Source organism: Manis javanica, chromosome 2, assembly GCF_040802235.1.
Source record: "Manis javanica isolate MJ-LG chromosome 2, MJ_LKY, whole genome shotgun sequence".
Taxonomy (NCBI): Eukaryota; Metazoa; Chordata; class Mammalia; order Pholidota; family Manidae; genus Manis; species Manis javanica.
Window position 1 is genome coordinate 16377180 of NC_133157.1, and position 21595 is coordinate 16398774.

General features: G+C 44.9%; 1 long non-coding RNA gene across 1 annotated transcript in view; it reads left to right on the forward strand.

The window, feature by feature from the left end:
- Window positions 1-15848, forward strand: part of LOC108402683 (uncharacterized) — a 106158-nt gene extending 90310 nt beyond the window's left edge. Inside the window, exons 4-5 of the long non-coding RNA XR_001854505.3 lie at window positions 9930-10073; window positions 15457-15848. This is a non-coding gene — a long non-coding RNA (uncharacterized lncRNA). The remainder of the gene's footprint in view (window positions 1-9929; window positions 10074-15456) is intronic.
- The last annotated feature ends 5747 nt before the right edge of the window (window positions 15849-21595 follow it).

The window sequence follows — 21595 nt, forward strand, 5'->3', positions numbered from 1 at the left end:
GGTGCTGGGGTGCATGCTTCAGTTTCTGTGTCTAGAGCTTCTGCCCCCAGGGTGTCTGCCTTTGCTTGGGATGGGGGGATGATGGCACTTGTGGAAACAGAACAGTGATTAAAGACATCTGAGCTCTGTCTGCTGAGTGCTGAACTAAGGCATGTGGGTTAGAAATTCCAATCTATCCAAGGGCAGTTCTCGTGTCTGAAATGACAGCAGGGAACCTTCCAGCAGACATACAGTGCAGGACAGATGCAGCAGAGAGGACCACGGTCAGGAAAGCCAGTCTCTGCACCCAGTGTACTCACAACTCCCTGTAAGAAATGTGGCAAATAGCTGAACTGTTCTGTGCCTCAGTCTACCCTTTGCCAGAGGTGTGATGACACTTCACTCCAAGCAGATTTCAAGCAGATTTCAACATCACACTGAAAGAGAAGGGCTGCCGTTGGAGCCAAGTGTCCTGGTGTGATGCAAGAAGCAAATTCCCAGAGCCTTACTATCTCAATCTACAGAACAGGATTAATCCCATCACAGATTCTTTTGGGGATGGTGTTGAGAAGCCATGGGGAGGATGAGTGGAAAGGCATTGTGGAAAAGTGTGAAGTGTCTGCATAGAGGGTAGCATGTCGTCAGTGCCTGTAGTCCTTGTAGTAGCTCTGGTGGTTGGGCCAGTGTCTACTAGGTTGTAACAACATGCAGAGATGCTGGGTGTAGCTGCCAAGAGCACCCGCTGTGGAGTCAGATGGTCTTGGTTCACACCCCACCTTGCCATTCACCTTGCGGGTCAATTGCAATCTGTAAAATGGGAATCATATTAGTAGCATGGACCCCATGTTCTATGACAAACATGCCAGATGTCACATGGAGAACACCTAGTGCAGACCCTGGAATTGAGTGACTGCCAGTAAATTGTGGTGGTCACTGTTATCACAATTGTTTGTTTCTTCCTGATAAGGGGAGCATTCCTAAAGGGTATTGTAATGCCTCACATCTGGAGAACCTTTCCAGTGTGACTCCCAAACTGCTCCGGTACTTAAGGTCTGTGCCAACAGCCCCCAGCTGTCTACCCCATCATAGCCATAGGTGGCCTGAGACGATTGCATAGGACCTTTTGTAAATTCTGTCCCTGTTTGGCATCCTGGGCCCTGAATGCTGGCTACCGTGAGCCCTTCACCCTGCTCCAGCACCAAAATATTTATATTCTCAGGTAGCACTGTAGAGTTGTAAGGACCCTCATCTGGTTCAGTCCCTTCATCTGACGGGATAATCGAGGACCGAGAAGGGGAAGGGATCAACCGAAGGTCACTAGTCCACTGTAAAGGCAGGACCTGGATGGAATCTCACACCAAGTCTGGTTTGCTTATCCTTTTTGCTGCACTACACTGGCTCTTACAAAGGAAGTTAGTTGTAGCAGTGAACTCCTAGCAGGGCTTGAAGTTTGGAAAGAATGCTAGGACCTGTCTAGAATAGTCTCTTGTCTCCAAGATGACCTTCCAACATGCCATCCCAGCCCTGCGCAGCTCTGCCGACATGTCTAGCAAAGCACTTTGAAAGGTAATACATCACTGTATCCGCAGGAAGGAATATAAGAGGAAGACAGGAAAGAGGGAAGAAAGGAGAGGAGGGAGAGAGAGGGAGGGAGGAAAGGCTTATTAAATTCTCCTACAACGGGCAGTGTGCTTGGACTGAACACACATATGGTATTTAATCTTCAGCACAATCTTATCAACTAGAAACTGATACCCCTGATTACAAAGAAGGAGCTGGTTAGACTAAGTTGCTTATGCTAGGATTCTCAGCCAAGTCTGTCTAACTGTAAAATCTGTAGGACTTCTGAAATTAAGCCACCTCAAACAAAGGTAAACATATTTTCAGGGCCCTGAATTTATCAACCACTGACTTTTGATTTATAGCATTTCCCTTGGCTTCTATTTGAGACACTCCTGCTTTTGGTCATTCATTCACTCCTTCTATCTTCATCTATTAAAACACCTGTTATATACCTATTACCATAGAAGATATGTTTGTTTTTTCTTTCCACCCAATCTCAGTGTGGTAGATTTGTCTGTCGTATGCCTGCAATGTGTACACACATGTGCACATAGAAAGTGTACCTACATTCATATGCAGATATGCAAATACATCCGGGGCTATATATTCCCACTGGCAAGCACACTGCATTTGGTGTCTTTGGAGGGGACCCAAGGAGTTTGAGCAGTAGAAGCCCTGGGGCCAGGCCTTGGGGCAATGTCCCTGGGGATTACCCAGGCCTTGCTGCTGTGACCCTGGACTGTGGGAGGGACTATTTGCTCAGACTCTACTCCACAGGGACTTTGATGGCAAATCAGGCCATTGTGGGATCTGTTTAGGTCTTTGCAGGCTGGCCTGGTAGGAGAAGAAAAATCAAAGAACACAAGGAGAGCATGTCACAGCATGTTCACCTCTCTGCACCTATGGGGGTATCATCTTGTGGTCTGGGGACTGACATCCTCTAGCAGGATCCAAAGGAAGGAACGGTGAGCAGTCTTGAAGTTCATTTAAAAAATTAAGAAATGCGAGCAACAATAACAATGATTGAAATTATTTATCCTACTAGATTATAATTATTTCATTTGTCTGCTCCCCAACTACTAGTTGGTAAGAGGAAACATTTACTTTGCCAGGCACTGAGCTAAGAACTTTATACTCATGTCTTACAACGGTGCTATGAAGCGAGTTCTGTTACTATGTCTCTTTTTAAAATATGAGACGACCGGAGTTCAGCAAGGTCCAGACACTTCCCCTAAGCTGCACAGCAAACTTATGGCAGAGTTTAGACTTCTACCAGGTTCCCTGCTGCCTGCCCCCCTCCCCTGCTGTGCTTCTGCCTTCTTGCCTCTAACACGTGACTACCATTCTGTTGGATTAGATCAGTGGTTCCTCTACCTAGTCAATCGTCAGCATCCTCAAGGTGCTACTGAACACTGCTAACACCCCAGCCTCTGGGGGCTTAAATGGGACTCGAAATACATGTTTTTCATAATGCCCCAGATAGTTGTGAAGGCCAATTAAGTCCTTACTTAAGGGGATTTTAGGAGACATGACCAGGTTCAAGATGCCATATATCCAAGGTCCTTTTACCTGTCATCTGGGAGACAAGAAAAGTGGGGATGGGCCCCATGGGGAAACAGCTGAAATAGGGTGTCAGCTCTCCCCCAGTGGGCCTGCCCATAAATCTCAGGTTTTTGGGACTGGAGCCAATGCAGATCAGAAGCGTTTTCCCCTCGAAGCGTGTAACGTCTGGGTATGTCAGGTGAGTGGGGAGCAAGACTCTACAGGCTTCGGCGGCTTCGGACGGCAGCAGCTCACCAAGGTTCACAAAGCACTCATTAGCCAGTCTTGCAAACTGTTCAGAAATCATTTTCTCTGAGCACTGATGTTTGGCTCCCCTAGACAGCCAGTTGCTGGTATCCCCTTCCTCCTCCCACAGCTCCTTGGGCCAGTCTCACCTTCCTAGATTGTTCTCCCAAAGCAAGGTGGCCATCTGGAATGAGCTGAGACATCTGGAGTCCAGTTCCCGCTCTGTCTTTCACTGTCCCTGTCATCCAGACAAGTCTCTTTTCTTCCCTCACTCCTAGATCTTCATTTGGCTTCTTGAATTTCAAAAGGGGTAAGAAAACTAACACTTGTTTGCTCAGCTAAGACATGACCTCAAGTCATTATAACCTAGTGTTCAAGGGCGAGGCTCTGGAATCAAGCATACCTGAGTTCATATCTCTTGTCCGCTACTTACTGCTGTGGAGCCATAGGCTAGTCACTGTACCTCTCTGAGCCTTGCTTTCAATAGCTCTGGACCATCACTACCACCAGCCCCACTAGCTTTCTCTCCGTTCCTGGCCCATGCCGGATCTTCCTCCTGAAGAGCATTGCACAGATGCTTCCCCTCTGCACGGCCCCGTCGTCACCAGGTGAGCCCTGCCCGCTCTCCCTCCCACCTGACATGGCACTCCTAAGCCTGTCCTCCACTCCTGTCCCTGGTGTCCCTATCTCTGTCCATGAACTTGCCCTCATCTCTTGAATCCAACAGAAATCCTTGATGTTACACTTGCCTGGCAATGAGCATGTCTATTACTTTAAATTCAAGTGCTTCTGTTTCACTTCTGGCTGTTCTGGGTTCCTGTCTACCCCCATTCTGATCCCATCCAGCTTTCCTAGGATGCCCTGGCACCCACAGACATGTGCTCTGGGGCTCACACATTCCCGGGGAAAGTGCCACTAACAAAGGTCCTCCTGAATCAGAGAAGGGTAAAAGTCACTTGGGAAAAAAATCTTCATTTGTGTATTTATTTAATAAGTAAATATTTATTTCACTAGGTGTCACAGTAAGAGCTAGGAAGAAGGTATACCTGGCCCCCAGCCCTCAGGAAATTGGTGGGATAAATAGAAATATAGATAACCAGATGGAAGAGGTAAGGTCGAGTGAGGGGAGTTCAGGTGTCTGGTGGGGCGCAGAGGACGGAGTACCACCTCAGTCAGTGCTGACGGGCAAAAACAACACTTTCAGGTAATCGAAGCAGAAAAAGAATTGATGAAAGGAATGGGTTAAAGGTGGCTCACAGGGAGCCAGGCCTGGACACCACACAACACCCAAACCGTAGTGTGGGAACGGCCAGCAAACCGCACACGGCTTGCCCTGTGACCAAAGATGACAGCATATACTCTGGCCCTGGTGCTGGACACCCGAACTTGTAACTCCTGCGGCCTGAATGCCAGGTGCTTCTAATAGCAACTTCCCCCAGGAAGAGTGTGTGCGTGTCTCCTTCCTCATTTCCCTGACTTTCTTCTCAAGGTCTGACTTGGGTGTGCCTGCTAGTCTGGGCCGGAGCTGCAACAGGTCAAAGTGGAATCAGGCAGGACGTTGCCCGACCAGAGGAAGGAAGGATGTGTGTGAGCTCAAAAGCTGCTGGGTAGCCAGAAATGCCAGACGCATATCCACTGCAGATCTCCACTGGGGGGGCGGGGGGGATGGAAAGTGGAAGGGAACATAAAAAGCTTTGCAGAGGTATTGATAGCTCACCTGAGCTCTGAAACAAGGAAGGAAGTTAGCTGAGTAAAGACAGATCTGGAAGAGTGTTCAAACACAGACAGAATAACAGGTGCGTAAGCTTGGAGATGGGGAACTGCACTAGTTCAGTGTAGCTGGAGTAGACTTGGAAGGGGCAATGGCCAGAGACGAGGCTGGAGAGGTGAGCAGGGCCAAAACCCTAAAATCGTGAATCCTTTAGGCTGCAAAGCAAAGCAAAGCAGAAGCCGAAACAAGGTAGCCAGTGTTTTCCAGAGAGACTGACAAAGATGATGGTTCCACATTCCAAGACCGTCCGTGGAAGTGTCTCTGATGTTCTGTTTCTTCTTTTATTGAAAGCAAATCACTGCATCTCACTTAAAAACTCCCTGTAAATAGAGATCCCTCACCATTATGGAGAATTTCTCCCATAAAATCACACTGATGTGGGCTGTTGATAAAAGCATGAAATACTCCTTGCAGAAGACGTCACTTTGTATTCATGTTGGAAACATCATCGACTCCCTTTGGAAATCAGCACAAGAGCCACATTCCTCTGCCTCTGGTCTGCAGGGCCCACCTCACACCTCTTGGCCCGTGTAAGGTGGAGCTCATACCACACGCATCCTGCACACAGACGTCCTCAGCAGTGCCCATCCCCGCCGACACCTCCTAATCTGCTGGCCTTGAGTACCTCACGCACCTCATGTTTTCAGGTGCCAATATACTGTCTATTATTATATTCTCTCACAATGAAAAGCAAAGGGAGCTCTCAACACATTTCACATGTAAAGATTCCTTTTTGTGAGATCTCCCAGGAGGAGGAAGCTGGAGCATGATCTGAGTATTTAGCATTACTGTTTTATGGAAACAGTAAGAGCTCCTAACCAGAGCTCCCTTGCACAGAGAGGGCTCAGTCTCAATGCCAAATTAACGTGCAGGCCAATTCAGGGCTCCTCAAGGGAGTGTCCTCTCCCTGAGACAGGGTTCATACCAGTAAGCAAGGCAGGGATGTGACCGCTCTCCCAGAACCTGCTGCTCCAGTTATCCATCATGGCCAAGTCATGGGATTCAGAGGGGAAAAAATCACGGTTCCAAAGCTGTGTGAGTCCCTTCTGTTCGTAAGCCTGGGCTTAGCAGAAAAAAGTGAACAGACATTTACAGAAGACAGTTTTCCTAGCTACATCCCTATTTAGTACAAGGGAGAGAAAGAGCATTATCTCTTTAAAGCACAAGAGGGCTGTATGCAAACCCCTTCTCTAAGTCATGTCTTTGCCTTTAAAATGAAGAGATGGCAAAGGAAATAGGTTATTTCCTCTATAGATCATCACTCCTAAGACCTTGAGTCCAGAGCCTTTCCTTCTAAGTAAATGCCCCAGCATCCAGAAAGGTGGTCATCTAATGCTTTTTGAAGGTGTCTTTGCATAAGAACCCTTTAGGGTGCATCTTAGATTGATTTCAACCAACGGAGCTGAAACCTGACAGTGCAGAGTTGGCTTCAAGTCCCCTGAGAAAAGGCACTGAGATGCCACTTGGACCTAAAGGTACTTTCTCATTGGTGTGTGGTTTTGTTTCTCCTCTCTGTTTCTCTCCTGCCTCTTGTTCTTCTCCCTCAGTCAGAAGCATCCTCCTCTGCTTTCTGCTTATCCCTGGCTCATGGTAGCTGACACAGCCCCCAACTCTCTATTCCTTTTCCAGAAGCAGTGCCCCCCAGTTACCTACTCAATCTTTCAGTTACCCAAATCCAAACTCCCAAATGCGGATTCCAGTTGTTTCTATGCCTGGCTGCCTGTCATCATCTGCTAGTCCGAGTAAGGTGGGCACCAGGCACACAGCACCGTTGTGCTCATTCTTTAAGGGCTGTGTAAAGGTAGCTTCTCTTAGATGGGATGTGGGCAGAGCAGGATGTTAAAGCTGTATTAGCCCTCTATTGCTGCGTGACAAATTGCCCCCAAATTTACATCATTAAAAAAAATAATAAACATTTATCATCTCATAGTTTCTGTGGGTCAGGAATTTGGTAACAACTTAGCTAAGCAGTTCTAGCTCAAAATCTCTCATGTGGTTGCAGTTGGGATGTCAGCTAAGACTCCAGTCATCTGAAGCTCGACTGGGGCTGGAGGATCCCCATCCAAAGTATCTCACTTACATGCTTGCAAGTTGATGTTAGTTTTTTCCAGGAGACCTCAGTTCCACCCCATCTGAACTTTTTCATGGGCTTTTTGAGTATCTTCATGACATGACAGCAGACTTTCCCATGAGCAGGTAGTCCAAGAAAGACTAGATTGAAGCCCCACTATCTCTTAGGACTTAGCTTCAGAAGTCACACTGTGTTTTTTCTATCATATCCTATTGGTTACACAGGTTAGCCCTATTCATATTGGAAGGGGACTATGCAATGACATGAACACCAGGTGACGAGGCTCACTGGGGGCCACCTTGGAGGCTGGCTACTGCAAGAGTCAGCACCCGCACAGGTATCTAGGGACACTGATGCAACATCTTCACGGAGTGGCTCATGTCAGTGTTCTTCTCCGAAGTGATCAAGATGCTCTCTTTTCTGTGCAACTGGAGTCTCTTGTTTTAAATTCAAAATGATTGCCAACGTTTTGTGCCTTAGAGTGAGAGATGCTGTACAGCTGGTTAACTACATGCTCATGATTTGTAGGACACCATTCACCCCAGAGATCTGTTCTAATTTTCCTGGAAATGTGTTTCATGAGCCCCTGCAGAGAGCCGTGCCTAGCTCAGTGTGAAGCTCTGAGAGGTGGGTGCCTGTATGTATTAACTGGTGAGAGTGATTGATGAGCTGGTGAGTGGAGGCAACTCTCTTAAAAGAAGGTAGGGGAGGAGCAAAGAAACCCATGACTTGGGTGTGAGAAAGCTGAACGTTCAGTAGCTGTGACCTCTACACCGTTGGCCACTTTTTCAGAACCAACCCAGAGTTGGCAGGGGACACAAGGAGCTAAGTAGAAAAAAATAAAATTGAATGTGCTCAGTGCCAAAAAAGGAATGATTCTAGGAAAAAGGTGAAATTCTGAAGGCTGGGCCCAAAAAACTGTGTGCTTCAGATCTCTTACGAGAGCAGAGCAATATTTTGTGGCGAGCCCAGAAGCTGGCTCCTAATCCTCCAATCAGGTACCCTGCCTGTGGAATCCGTTGTGTAGGGTAGACCAGGACTAAAAGCCAATTTTGAATTTTGATTTTGTTGTGCAGTCATTGACAAAGAACTTGGCCGCTTGAGAGTAGTGCAAAATTAGGTAAGAATTATCATCTGTCAGAGCTGCTGTTTCTTCATCTGTTAAAAAAAAAATAAAGATTAGTAATAACAATAACCACCTTGTCTACTCCCTGATGGTGTTCTAAGTATCAGGTTCTAGAAAGCAGGTACAGATTTGAAACAGTCAGGGAAGCTCCATACTGGCCCAGTGAGGATTGGGGACCATTGTAACGCTTTTACTTTGAATCACAGTCGCTCCTACTTCAGGCATGTGAGTAGCAGGGGGAGAAGGAGCTGATCCAAGTGTAAGACACAGAAACTGATAGAGTTACCCACCGCAAGGGCCTCCGCGGAAGCAGTAATGGTGATCGCTGCCATCTGGGGCTTTATGGGAATATTAGGGGCACGCATTAGACAAGTCTTTCCTTAAATTCAAGCATGTGAACAATAAAGCTCAGAATTTGTGGGCATGTACTTCTCTGTGGGACCAGGGACTTGCAGGATGCCACTCTTCAGACAATGAAGGAGAGAGCAGACGCAGGTGGTGGCAGAAATAAGGACGCGAGCATGAGGGAGTCCGGATGCCGTTCAAGCTGCTGGACCCCTTGCTTCTCAGGTCCAGCTGCAGTCCTGCCCTGGTTCCTGGAGAGCCACCTCCTCCCCTCGTCATAAATTTCACTGTCTGTGTAAGTTAAGGGTCTGATTGCTGTCATTCAGAATCAAATGGGTCTAAATGACATTGTTTCTGTAAAAGGAATGGTGTGTTTCAGTTGATGATTCCAGGAGAATTGACACAGAGCTCGTGCAGCCAGAGGCTGTCCTATTACTGAGAGACACAGGAGCATGATGGTTAAGGTCCAGACCTGGGATAGAGACCACCTGGGTCCAGGTCTCTGGAAAAAATCCCTTAACCTCTCTGTGACTGACTTCTTTATCTAGCAAATGCTGATCACAACAGCAACAATAATAATATTACCTACCTTAGAGGAATGTTGTGAGCATGTAATGAGAGATTGCATGATCCAGGTCAGTTACTGCTTTATTTTATGGGAAAAAATGTCACCAAGTTCCCAGCTGTGGCTCCAATCTGGACCCTTAGAAAACCTACTTATCATCACACGCATATGGGGGGAAATGCCTCTGAGTGCTGAAATGAGTCATTGTTCCTGGTGATAATTGGACAACTTGAAAGTGATCAAAATTTTGTATTGAAATTGGCTGCCACTGCCACATGGAAGATAGCTGATACCCCTAAGCTTCAAACGGGGAACTCCAGCTGAAACTTTGCATCCATGCTCAAAAATCCTGGAAATAGCAATTGATAATTGAGATTCTGGTTGAAGCTTAGTGAACAAAGATGCTCTAATTAAATTCTGCATAGCAGCTAATTAACCCATTTGTGTGTTTTCTTCCTTTGTGCAATAGGGGAAGCGCATTATCAACACTCATATACTTGCGATCTACCAGTATGTTTTGTGTGATCTTTCTCCCCTTGAGTAAAATGGGAAGGATAAAAGGCCATCCACGGAATCCCCAAGACATAATTCATCTGTCCGAGGCTTCTGCTTACTTTTATCATTAGCTCTGGGAAGCCCACGCATGCTTTGCTCTTCAGGCAGATGATGGAAGTCCTTTTGAAGGACTACTACCACTAATCAGATCTGTCTCCCGACACAGGGTCCTACAGATCATCTCGGAGTTGGCCGCTCAAGTCACCTAGAGGAAAGGGCCTTGTGCCAGTGTCCAGTGTGGACAGCTCTCCTAACTGCTTGGCATTCAGAGAAGCTTTCCTTGCTACAGTGCTAAGTGATTGACAGGCAGGTGAGTATTTCTGGATGAAGAGTCCTCCCGCCCACTCCAGCCTTGTGGCATGTGGCAAAGGTATTTGTTTCTTTGGAAGGAAGTGATTTGTCTGTGGGAGAACACTGTTTAGGTAAAGTTTGCATAGGAATAGCCTCTGTCTCTGCAGGCGTGTGTGTGTGTGTGTGTGCATGTGCGTGTGCGTGCATAAAGGAACAAAAATGAAAGATAAAGACAATGGGAACACCACAAAAAGGTGCTTCTTTATACAAATGCTTGAAAACACAACACTGAAAAGCTGCAGATCATATAAATGAATTTGTGCCTAATTCAACACATCTTTATTTCTTTCTTCTTCAGAATTAGTGAGTCTGAATTATCATTGGCTTTATTATATGTAAACCTTCACAGAGAGAAAACACTCTTAGAAACAGGTGAGAGAAAGGAAGAAAAATGAAAAAAATAAACAGTGTTGAGAAGGATATGAGAAAAGAAACAAAGGGAATATATTTGTTTCAAGTTGAAAGTGTTGATGAGGACTTTATACATTAGTGTAACTAGTTATAATTGCATATATATGTATGTTTTGCAACTAGCCAGACTATCTCAAAATGAACCTTCTGGTTATTTGGACTTATGTTCAAATTCAGAGAAGAAACAGTTTCCCTGAAGGATTTTGATCCTTAGTGATTTACTTCAGTATCAATACAGGCTGAATATGAAACCCACTGCTTTTAACTTCAGATGAATATAAGTTCATATTACCAATTATTCATTTATTTCCAAAATTTGCCATAATACATATTACTTAAACATAAGAGCCCAATTTTATAAATGAAGAAATTAATTTCTTTGGTCAATCAGAAGTTTCAACTCCTTAATTAAACATCGTTCACATATCCAATGATCATATTTTGCCACTCCACAAACTTTCCATAGTAGGTTGAGTTAATGGCAGTTGTTTTCCTGAACACATCTAACCTATTTGCTCACAATCTGAAGTTCACCTATAATGGAATGGAAGGGTTTGATTAACTGGCAGCTAAGAGGCATGGGTCCCATCCTCAGTTGCATAACAATAGCTGTGTGGTCTTGGGCAAGTCACTTAACTTCTCTGGGCCCCTGCTTCCTCATCTGTACTGTAATGTAATCTTACAATGTCTTCCTCACCAACCTCATATTATTGCTATGCAGAAGAAATCAGGTTCTAGTTGCAGAAGTTCTTTGAAAAGTTAAGCCTCTGAACGAAATGCATGTTTTTATGGATACACACACACATACGCGTGCGCACACACACACACACACACTATTCATGATCATGAATACATAATGTAGGCCGTGTTGAATATGATGTGGGTGTTTTGTGCTTTGAATGCATGTGCTGGAGATCCCAGCCTGTAACAGCGCATAATAGGTGTCCTCTGTGAGATGTAACCTAGGTGACTCTCTGTGCATTAAGCCGCACCTGTGCTCTGACAGAGCCCATGGTGTATAGAGGAGAATTTGGTAGATCAGCACAGGCCCCAGCAGAGAGAACGGAGCCATGCAGAAGTAGCATCAAGCTGTCTGTCCACCAAGGCCGAGCTGACCTACCACTTTATCTACATCATTTTCCAGGGCTCCTCTCTCCTCGGAAAAAAATTTCTCCCGAATCTGTGCACCTGTTTCACTTTATAGGTATAGCCCTGAACTTTAAGCACACATGCCAATCCCCACAGCATTCAGTGAACACCAAATAAATAGATTTACCACCCCCTCTGAGTTTGCAGCCTCAGTTCTAAAACTCTGATCCTGACCCTGACCCATTCCTCAGATTAGATTCCACCGTGTTTCTTTTCTTCTCGCTTCCCTTCAAGTCAAGCCAATAAATGGTTAGCAAGCACTTGCTGTTTTCTAGGATTGTGCTAAGTAATGAGAGGTACAGTAATGGACAGCAATTCATGCCCTCATGAAAGTTATCATCTAATTGGGCAATAGTCAATTAAATGGTTCCAGTCATCAGACTGAAGCAACCATGGAGAAATTTCCAGAAAAGGTGATGTTCAGTCTGAGACCTGCAGTCTGGCAAGGTGTTCATCAGGTCAAAGTATGGTTGGGAAGGAAAAGAAGGCAGAATATTCCAAGTAGCACATTGGGAGGCAACAGAGAATGTGTTGCATTTAAGACCTTGAAAGGCATTCAGTGTGGACAAAGGTAAACAGCAAGCGAGAGCCAACTGCTCGGCTTCTCTCTCCATTCCCAGCTTCACCTTACATTGGGCACCTGCACATTCGATGCTAAGCTCTGCCACTCTCGCTGCAACTTCAGCTCCAACTCCTTCCCCATAGTCTGTTTAATAACCTCCCCAACTTGGTCCAACACTTGAATCCCTTCTTTATGTTGATCCCAAAGGGACTTGTTATGCAATGGATGTTTTGTGTCCTCAAAGTTCATATGGTGAAGCCCTAATTCCCAGTGTGATGATGTTTGGAGATGGGGCTTTGGGGCAGTACTTGGGCTTGGATGAGGTCATAGGTGTGGAGCCCCAGTGAGGAGTTTCATGTCCTGATAGGGGAATGAAGAGAGCAGAGTTCTGTCTATCTCCCCCTAACACATGAGGACAAGCAAGAAGGCAGCCATCTACAAACCAAGAAGAGGGACCTTCCCAGAAACTGAGTCTGCTGGCACCTCATTCTTGGACTTCCCAGCCTCCAGAGCTGCGAGTGATAAATCTTTGTTGTTTAAGCCCTCAAGTCTAAGGTGTTCTGTTACAGCGGCCCAGGCTGCCTCAGAGAGGACTGATGTCCCCTGACCTTGTCTGCAGTCTTCTCTGACACGTCATTTGTATCATAGCTTTCTGATCTCATTTAAGTTTATTTATTATCTCTCAGACTGTAAGGCGCATCTTTGTGTCTCTTTCCAAGTACCTGGGACAGGGTCTAGCTATGTATTTTTCTATAACAAATCTATATTAGGTCACTTTTTGGTTTACAGTCCTTCAGCGATTCTGCATTAATCTTCAGACAAAACCCTATTGTTAACACAGTTCACAAGTCCCAACCCCTGTTAGCCTGCCAGCCTCACCTCTGCCCCTGTCCCTTCTCACTGTTCCCTCCTGGCTCTCCTGCTTTTGAGCTGTCATTCCCTCTGCTTGCTCCTCCCAGCCCTGTGCACCTCCTCCACTCACACTCATCTATAAAGTCTCAGCTTATATACCACTTCTGCAGGGAGGCATTCCCTGGTGCTCGCTGCTTGCCCCTGCTAGAACATGACACTTACTGTGCTTTATTGAAAGGGCCTGTGGCAATGTTCGTCTCTTCCTGTGTCTCAGCCCCAGCACTGATATTTTGGGCTGGATAACTCTGTTGTGGGGGCTGTCCTGTGCAAGGTATGATGTCTAGCAGCAGGCCTGACCTTCACCCACTAGGTACCAGTATTATTTCTCCCAGTTAGGACAACCAAGTATGCCTCCACATATTGCCACATGCACCCACCCCAGAAGACAAAAGCATCCCCCATTTGAGAACCACTGTGCTACACTCTTCAGAAAATAGAGGGACTGTGTCTTATTCGCTGCTCCATCCTCAACCTGGCATGTGGTAGAAGGCCACTAATGAAATGTGTGAATGAATGGAAGTTCCTCGTATAAACTCCTATTGAAGGAAGGAACCTCAGGAAGACAGCTGTGTCAGCAGCCTTGGTAGCTTGGAGTCTGTTTCCTTTTAACGAATGGGTGCACCCTGCATGAACCTGGTGGTCTTCTCACCTTGGAACCTGTGCCCTCCATGCCTTTAGGCAACAGACTGGTCATCTGCTTCCTTCCCCCCCACACCCCTTTGGGCTGCCATGCCCACCTATCTCCCTCTCCAGAACAGAAAAAAAGGTTCCGGTTCCCTGAGCTTTCTGCATCAAAGACGTTTAAGCTTTTAAAGCAAATCCTGATTAATTAACAACGGTGTAGGACTTACATGCATTTCAAGTCGCTTTTATCTCTGAAAGAAAAGATGCCTTTTGGCAGATACTTTCTGTTCCCTGTCTAGTCCAGAATTCAAAGGGCATGCTTTGATGGGCTGAGCGGGTTACCGGTTTTTGGGTGTGAAGAGCAATGACTAGTAATTAAGGAACAGACTCCTTTATATCAACTCAAGGGGGAAAAAAAAAATCAAATTCAATCTCAGCTTCATCCAGAACTGACTTGTGTCTAAGCTGAAGGGCTGTGCCTTGCGTTTAGAGGATAGAGGCAGGAGGGGAAGAGGGTGTGCCATGCGGTAATGGCTGCGTCCAAGGAAAGAGCCAGTATTTGTTCAGCACCTGCCCTGGGCCATGTTAGCTCTCCCACAAACTCTTGAAAGAATCAATATCGTTTCATTTTACAGACTGAACAGACTAAATTTTGGAGATGTTAAGTAATTTGTCCGAAATAACAAGTAGGCCAGGCCCATTCGGCATATGGAGGAAAGAACCTCCGAACCTGCGTGCCCTCAGGCCCCCTGTGTGCTCCCAGGCTCACCTATGCCTCCTAGCATAGAACAAAAAAGGCCTTGTTTTATCTTAAAGGCAAGTCATCCATTCAATCTACCATGGAGGGCTCCTGTAGCACTCTGTACCCACCCTACTGTAGCCCCCATCACAAAAATTCCTCTAAGTAATGTTTTATTCATCTTCCCACCTAAAGTATAAATTCAAAGCAAGCAGGCATCTTTACTTTCTTGTTGAATTCTGTATCCTTAGTGTTTCACACAGGGGTGGGCACAGAGTAGATTTCAAGAAATAGTCACCGAATTGAATATTTACTGAGGACCTACAATGACAAGATCACTGGTTGCTTCCAAAACGTAATTTATCCCTTCTTCCTTAATAGCATAATTCTCACTTTTACCTGAAAGGCCATACTTCCAAATGACTAAAAAAGACAACTTCAGCTGCTTTGCAGGTAGGCGTGGCTGTGCAACGAATTCTGGCCCCTGAGGTCTAAGCCGAGTGTTGTGTTGGCACTTCCACGAAGTCTTTTCTTACTCCGTCTTACTACTTAGATCATGCATATGATGGATGGAACTCAAGCAGCCATTCTGGACCATAATCAGAGCTATTTAGGGATTAAGAAGCAGAAAGGTGGAAGCAAACTGGGTCCCTGATAGCCATGGAACTACTAGAACAGTTCTTCACTATCTATTTTCAGACTTGCTTTATGAGAGAGAAAAATAGATTTCTACCTATTCAATTCACTGTTTTTGTTTTTTTGTTACTTTCCTCTGGATCTCATCTCACCAGATACAACTAAGTGCCCTATTCTAGAGATTGTGAGGCATGCTGTCATATCTGTCCCATGCCTGTGTGGAGATCACAGCATCCCACAGAGCTTTGATGTATCCTATCTGAGTATTATTTGACATGCTACACTCCAGTCATATTAATTTTCTTTCAGTCCCCAAATGGTAATCACCACAAGAGAAGAAGAGAGAAAATGCTCAATGGGATATGAATTGGGAGATACCACCTACAGCATGGAGACCGTGAACATTTTCACAGAGGAGGCGCCCCTTGAATTTGGTCCTAAATATTCACCAGAGTTGGAATCTGTAGAGAACAAGATGAGGTGGAACACCTCAGACACAGAAAATGCAGGACATGTTTGAGAGAAGGCCAGAGATTCTGCCATATAAAGTACAAGAAGAAAACATATCCTGTAAATGTAATTATGAGCATGGGCTCCGGAGTTAGATGTCCTGGGTTTGAATTCCAGCTTAACTGTTAACCAACTCTGTGACCTTGGCTGGGCCACTTAATTTCCATGAGTCCCATGTTTTTCATCTATCAAATGAGGAGAATAAACTCTGCTTTCTCAGTTTTTTTTGTTGGCCTTGAGTTTATATGCATAGAAGACTCAGAATAGTGGCTGTCTCAAAAAAGCACAGCCTAAATGTGTGCTATGACTATCCTCTCAAAAACCTGGGATATTTTGTTGAAACCACAGCAAGTAGAGTCATGAATGCCAAGTTAAGAACTTCAGGCCCATATTATAAAGGCACCAAAAAGCTGAAGGTGTGTAAGTTGTGGGTGACATGGTGAGAGCAATTTTTTTGGGAAATCTTAATGTTGTCAGCATTCACCGTGTATTATGTGTCCTCTCCCATGCCCACCCCATTAGCCTGATGGCTGTGGCGCCTCTCCCTAGGGCACACCAGCACTCAGCAATTCCCCAGGGTCCTTCCTCTGTCTCCGGGGCTCTCTGCCTGATTGCTGACTTAGGCAAATCTGGCTGCTTTTCAGAGACCTGGGGAAGGAAGCTCTCTGGCTCACAGCTCCTGGGCTAGTTGTCCCCATGGGATTTTGCTAAAGCATGTGATTCCTGCCTCACTTCCTCCACTTCCTCCACCCCAAATTCCCCTGTCTCCACCCCTCAGGAGTGGTGTTATCAGTACTGACATTCTGACTCTCTTCCTTGAAATACAAGCCGGTGATTACAACATAACCGGGTAATATGAGTAATTTTTTTCCTTGTTGGTGACAGTGGGAACCAGCTACCTTTGTGAGTGCCTGCAGAGAAAGCTGGCCACAGTGTATGCTGTGGATTGAACTCTGACCTCCAAAATTTATATATTGAAGCTCTGAGCTCCCATGTGATGCTAGTTGGAGACAGAGGCTTTAGGAAGTAATTAAAGTTAAGTGAGGTCACAAGGGCATGGCCGTTACCCAATCCAATAGGATTGGTGGTTTATAAGAAGAAGAGATCTCTCTCTTGCTTCCCCTTTCTCTTCCCCTTCCCACATGAACACATCAAGGAAAGGCCATGTGAACATGCAGAGAGAAGGCAGCCATCTACACATAAGGACAGAGCTCTCACCAGACAACAATCTTTCTGGCACTTTGATCTTAGACTTCCAGTCTCTGGAACTGTGTGAGAAGATACATTTCTGTTGTTTAAGCCCCCCACCCTGTGGTGTTATGTGATGTCAGTCATACACTACTGACACAGTGTATATGCACTTACAGCACACTGTAATGACAGCTGCTGCACAGACTTCTGGACCTGGAAGCCAGCTGCAGACCACTTCAGACAGCAAGTTGCACCTCTCCATCGATAGCTCAGCATACCCTCCAAATCTTCTATGCCAGGTAACAAAAGATGCTCTGGATCCCCTCATCCAGATTCCTGGTTACCAAGTGCCAAGTCAAAGTGGTTTTCCACCTGTGACCATTCAGCTGCCACAAAGAGAGTAGGTAGCTTCAGCTTTTTTGCCCCCATCTCTTTTTAACTTACACTTTATTGATGGTTTAAGCATCTGCTTAAGATGTCTGTGTGTGGCCACCCAGCGAAGCAGGAATCACAGCTGTGAGACAGAAATCACAGCTACAAAGAATATTAGAATACAGACAATATCAAGCCAAGGGCCTACTTTGGTCCAGGTAAAAATAGAATAGAAGAAGATTTAAAAAAAAAGAAACCCTACACACATTGCTGTTTCACCCAATTTTTATTCCTTCAAAAGATAACATGGAGATGAATATTCATGGTGAGAAATGTGAGCCTTTGGCCTTGGAAGCTCAATTATTGTTATTTTGAATTTCATTAGCACTTTATATTTGTAAAGCCCGTTTTGGTGAGGCATTTTGTTCCTTTCCTCCCTTGCCTTTCTACCCCATGCCTCCTTCCTTCCTAAAATCCCTGCGCTCTTCCAAGAGCTAAATCAGATACTGTCATTTCTACAGAAATGGAAAATCAGAAGTGAAGAGGGGAACTGCCTTTGACATAGAAATAACCGACTGTGGCAACAGAAATAATTATTCTAGGAAAACTTGCTCTGAGGCTGTCAGGCCATCTGGCTGTTGATGGTGGAGCTGATTGCTTCTGCTGTGGGACGTTCCTGGGGTTTCTGTCACTTGACTTCCCCTCCTCAGGAGCCAAAGTACAAGCATTGATACATGGTATCCCTGAGCTGGCTCCCTCCACCTGCAATCTTAACATGATTTGGGGACTTTCATTGGCAAGAACTGAGACTTTTCTGATTAGTTAAAGAGATTTGAAAGGGAACAACCACTCTTTATTCAACAGCTGTTAGGTGCAGATATTGAGTATATTACATACATCATCATTCTCTGTACCAGTTACCTGTTATTGCTCAACAAACTACCCCCAAACTTAGTGACATGAGACAACAGTTCTGTGTTGTTAGAGCTTATAGGTCAGTGGGTTGGTTGGTCTGCTCTCTGGGTGAGGCCCATGGATGGGTCTGTGAGTCAGTTGGGATTTAGCTCTAAGCTGAGCTTGCTTGCTGTACCTTAGCAGGGAAGTCTCTGCTCCACATGTCTGTCATCCTTCTGAGACCAACTGGCTAGCCCAGGCATGTGCTTCTCCTAGTGACTGGATAAGACAGAAGGTAGAAATACCCAAGGCTCACAACTGGCACACCATCACTGCAGCCTCGTTCTATTGGTAAAAACAAGTCATACAGCCAAGCCCTGATTTAAGGGGTGGGGAAATAGGCTCTGCCTCTTTGGTAAGAGGAACTGCAAAGACAGTTTGGCAAAGGTTACAGACACTGGAGAGGTGAAGGATCAGGCCATATTATAATCAATTTTGCAAATGACTCAGGGGGGACATTGCCTAGGTTACTCTATGGTGAATTTGGAACCAAATATTTTGGATGTAAGAGACCTTTCTCTTCTTTACCTGTCTATAATGGTTTGGCCTCAAAGGCCACATTTAAGCTTGCATCCTTACTTTTCAATTAACAGTTTCTTTCGGTAGCAACATTCCAGAAAACTACCCTTGTGCAGTGACTTTTCTTTTTATGCCACCTCATAATTTTGATTATGATAAAGAATATAATGATGATGGTGATGATGTTAACTTTCACTTACTCTATGTCATAATCTTGATCATGAAGGGGATTTGGAGTAATGGTTATAACCAGAAACTCCAGAGCAAGACTGTGTGGGTTCAAATCTTGGCACTACCACTTCCTGGCTGTGTGACTCTGGACAAGGGACTTTGCTTTTCTGAGCTTTAGTTTCCTCATATGTCAAATGGCAATAACTAGAGTTCCTGTCTCTTTGATTTATTAGAAGGGCTGATTGAGATGAGACCTTCACAGGATTTAGCATACTGCCTGTCTTATTGTAGGTACTCAATAAATGTTGCTATTATTATTTTGTCACTGTTGACATATGCAAAGTAGAGAACCAAATGCTGCACATGCATTATCACATTTAAACTGCACAGCGATTAGAAAATAGATCTCTGTTGATAGTTGTCTACTTGACCTAAAAGTTTATTTTCTTGTGGCTGCTGTCCCCATTGGAGTCTGCTAGCACATCAATGTGTCACTCATTGAAGGGAGTAAAAAGTTCCTTATTCTTTCTAGCTGAAAGGTGTTAGTTTTGGAAAGAGCCATCTATTTCCCTTTGCAGTACCATCCCTCAATCCGTGCAAAAGTTTCTGTTTCTCTCTAACAGTCCATTCATCCTTGCCACCTGCTCTTTCAAAACATAGACACAAACACAGAACCTCGGGGGATACTGAAGCACATGCTGGATGACTTTTCTCCCCAGTGGCTGGCATCCAAGACAAGGGAAGCTGGACTTCAGGCTTGGTTCTGTTGATGGCATCTGAGATTTAGGAATTCAGCTCTGCTCCTCATTCCTGGAGCTCCTTCTGTTGTGAAATGGAAGTGATGAGCCACAAGCTACCTTAGCCAAAGCTTTGGAGTTGAGTAGGTGCGGTAGGCAGGAGTGTGTGACAGAAATGCTTAATAATCAGGAAAAGCTCTCAGCAGAGGGCACTGAGGTCAGACTGTCATGGATCCAGGTTTTTGATTTACAGATAATAACGGCATTTAGGCTCAGCATGCTGACAGCCTCTCCACAATAGCGGAAAGAGACAGAGGTGTCATTCAGCAATCTGAAAATGACCCACCAGTACCTCTACCTTTAGATTTCAATTTTACCCCTCAGGTCAGCCTCTACTACTCATTTTCTTCAAATGGATGCAAATTCCTCCCATCTCTCTGGGGATTTGCTCTTAACTTGAGATAATGGGAATCAGCAGTAAGAGAGGGATCTTCTGCTCTTTTCTATCCATTATCACTTCTCTGATTATTTTGGTGCCCTTGCATGTGATTCAAGGATAATCAGAGTTTGCACGTTGACTGCACCATGAATCCCCAATGCTCAAGCTTTCCCAAGCCACTGAGCAGCATCCAGAAGCCAAGTCTGGTTTGTTTAGCACTAAATATTGTTTCTCTAACAGTAACAATGCCTGACACAAAATAAGGATTCAGTAAATTCTTGTTGAACTAATGAGTACTTTAGCTCCCTTGATTTTGAATCTCTCTCTAGAGGTCTTCAATTATTCATTTATTCATCCATTCATTTGCTCAAAAATACATATTAGGATTGTGCCTTGGAAGTTTGCATGAGTAAAAAAAAGGTGAATCAGACTGTTCCTAACTTCAAAAAACTCAGAGTATAGGAAAGGAGTTGAGATTTAGCATCAGTCAGTTATTACCACAATAATGCTGCATAATAAAACCACTCTAAAACTCAATGGCTTCAAATAGCCATCATTTCTTCTCAGTCAGACATCTGAATGTTGTCTGGGGGAGTCTGCTGATTTAGGCTAGCTTGGCTAAGCTTGTCTCTAAACTGTGGGTAGGTTTAGGTTTGTTCTCATATCTGTCACCCTCCTTGGACCAGTGGGCTGAACCAGGCATACCCTCTCATGGCAATGCCAGAAGTACACAGAGGCAGCCCCACTACCACAGCATCAGCTCACAGCATGACCACCAGTATCTAATTAGCCAATGCAAATCACATGGCAAGTTCAACATCAGTGGGTTCTGGGCAAATCTCTCTACTCCGAGTGAGAGGAGGAAGGGAATGAATATTTGCTGGACCAAAATCTATAGCATCAAAGCCTTAAATACACATAGCATATGGTAAGTAGATAAAAATATTACATGTTACAGATGTTACACAAGGAATAGGGACATATAAAGGGAAAAATTACTACATGTAAAGGATATGAATAGAATCAGAAATGGCCTTGAACGATGGCAGCTGTATGTGCATATAGAGCACTATTTAGGGAAAAAGTAATCTGGACGGGCTAACGGAGTTTGGAGTGTGTTCAGGGAATAGCAAAGACATTTATTTTGATGAAAAAATAAGTTATAGGAAGAAAAAATAGTGAAAGAGTGGATCAGAAAGATTGGGAACTAAAATACTCTGCTAATGGGTTACAGAAGACCCAGGGCAACAAAATTGGAGAATAACCGGTGAGAATTAAAGTTAATAACAGCAACAAAGTGCACAGTGCATTGGCAAGGTACAAGTTAGTATATTAGCTCCTAGGAATTTCCATTGATGTCAGAGAGAATGAACTGCCAGTAGACCAAGGTGATAAATACTAGACATTACACTTTTTCCAAGTATTATTTTTTCCCAGTGAATCTTCGTGGGTATCTCAAACCTCAGGCTTAACGCCGTGACTGCAGTATATCTCTCCTCTGTGCAGTTTCTTCCTGCTTTCCCATCCCGTCACCTTGGAAATAATGTCACCATGA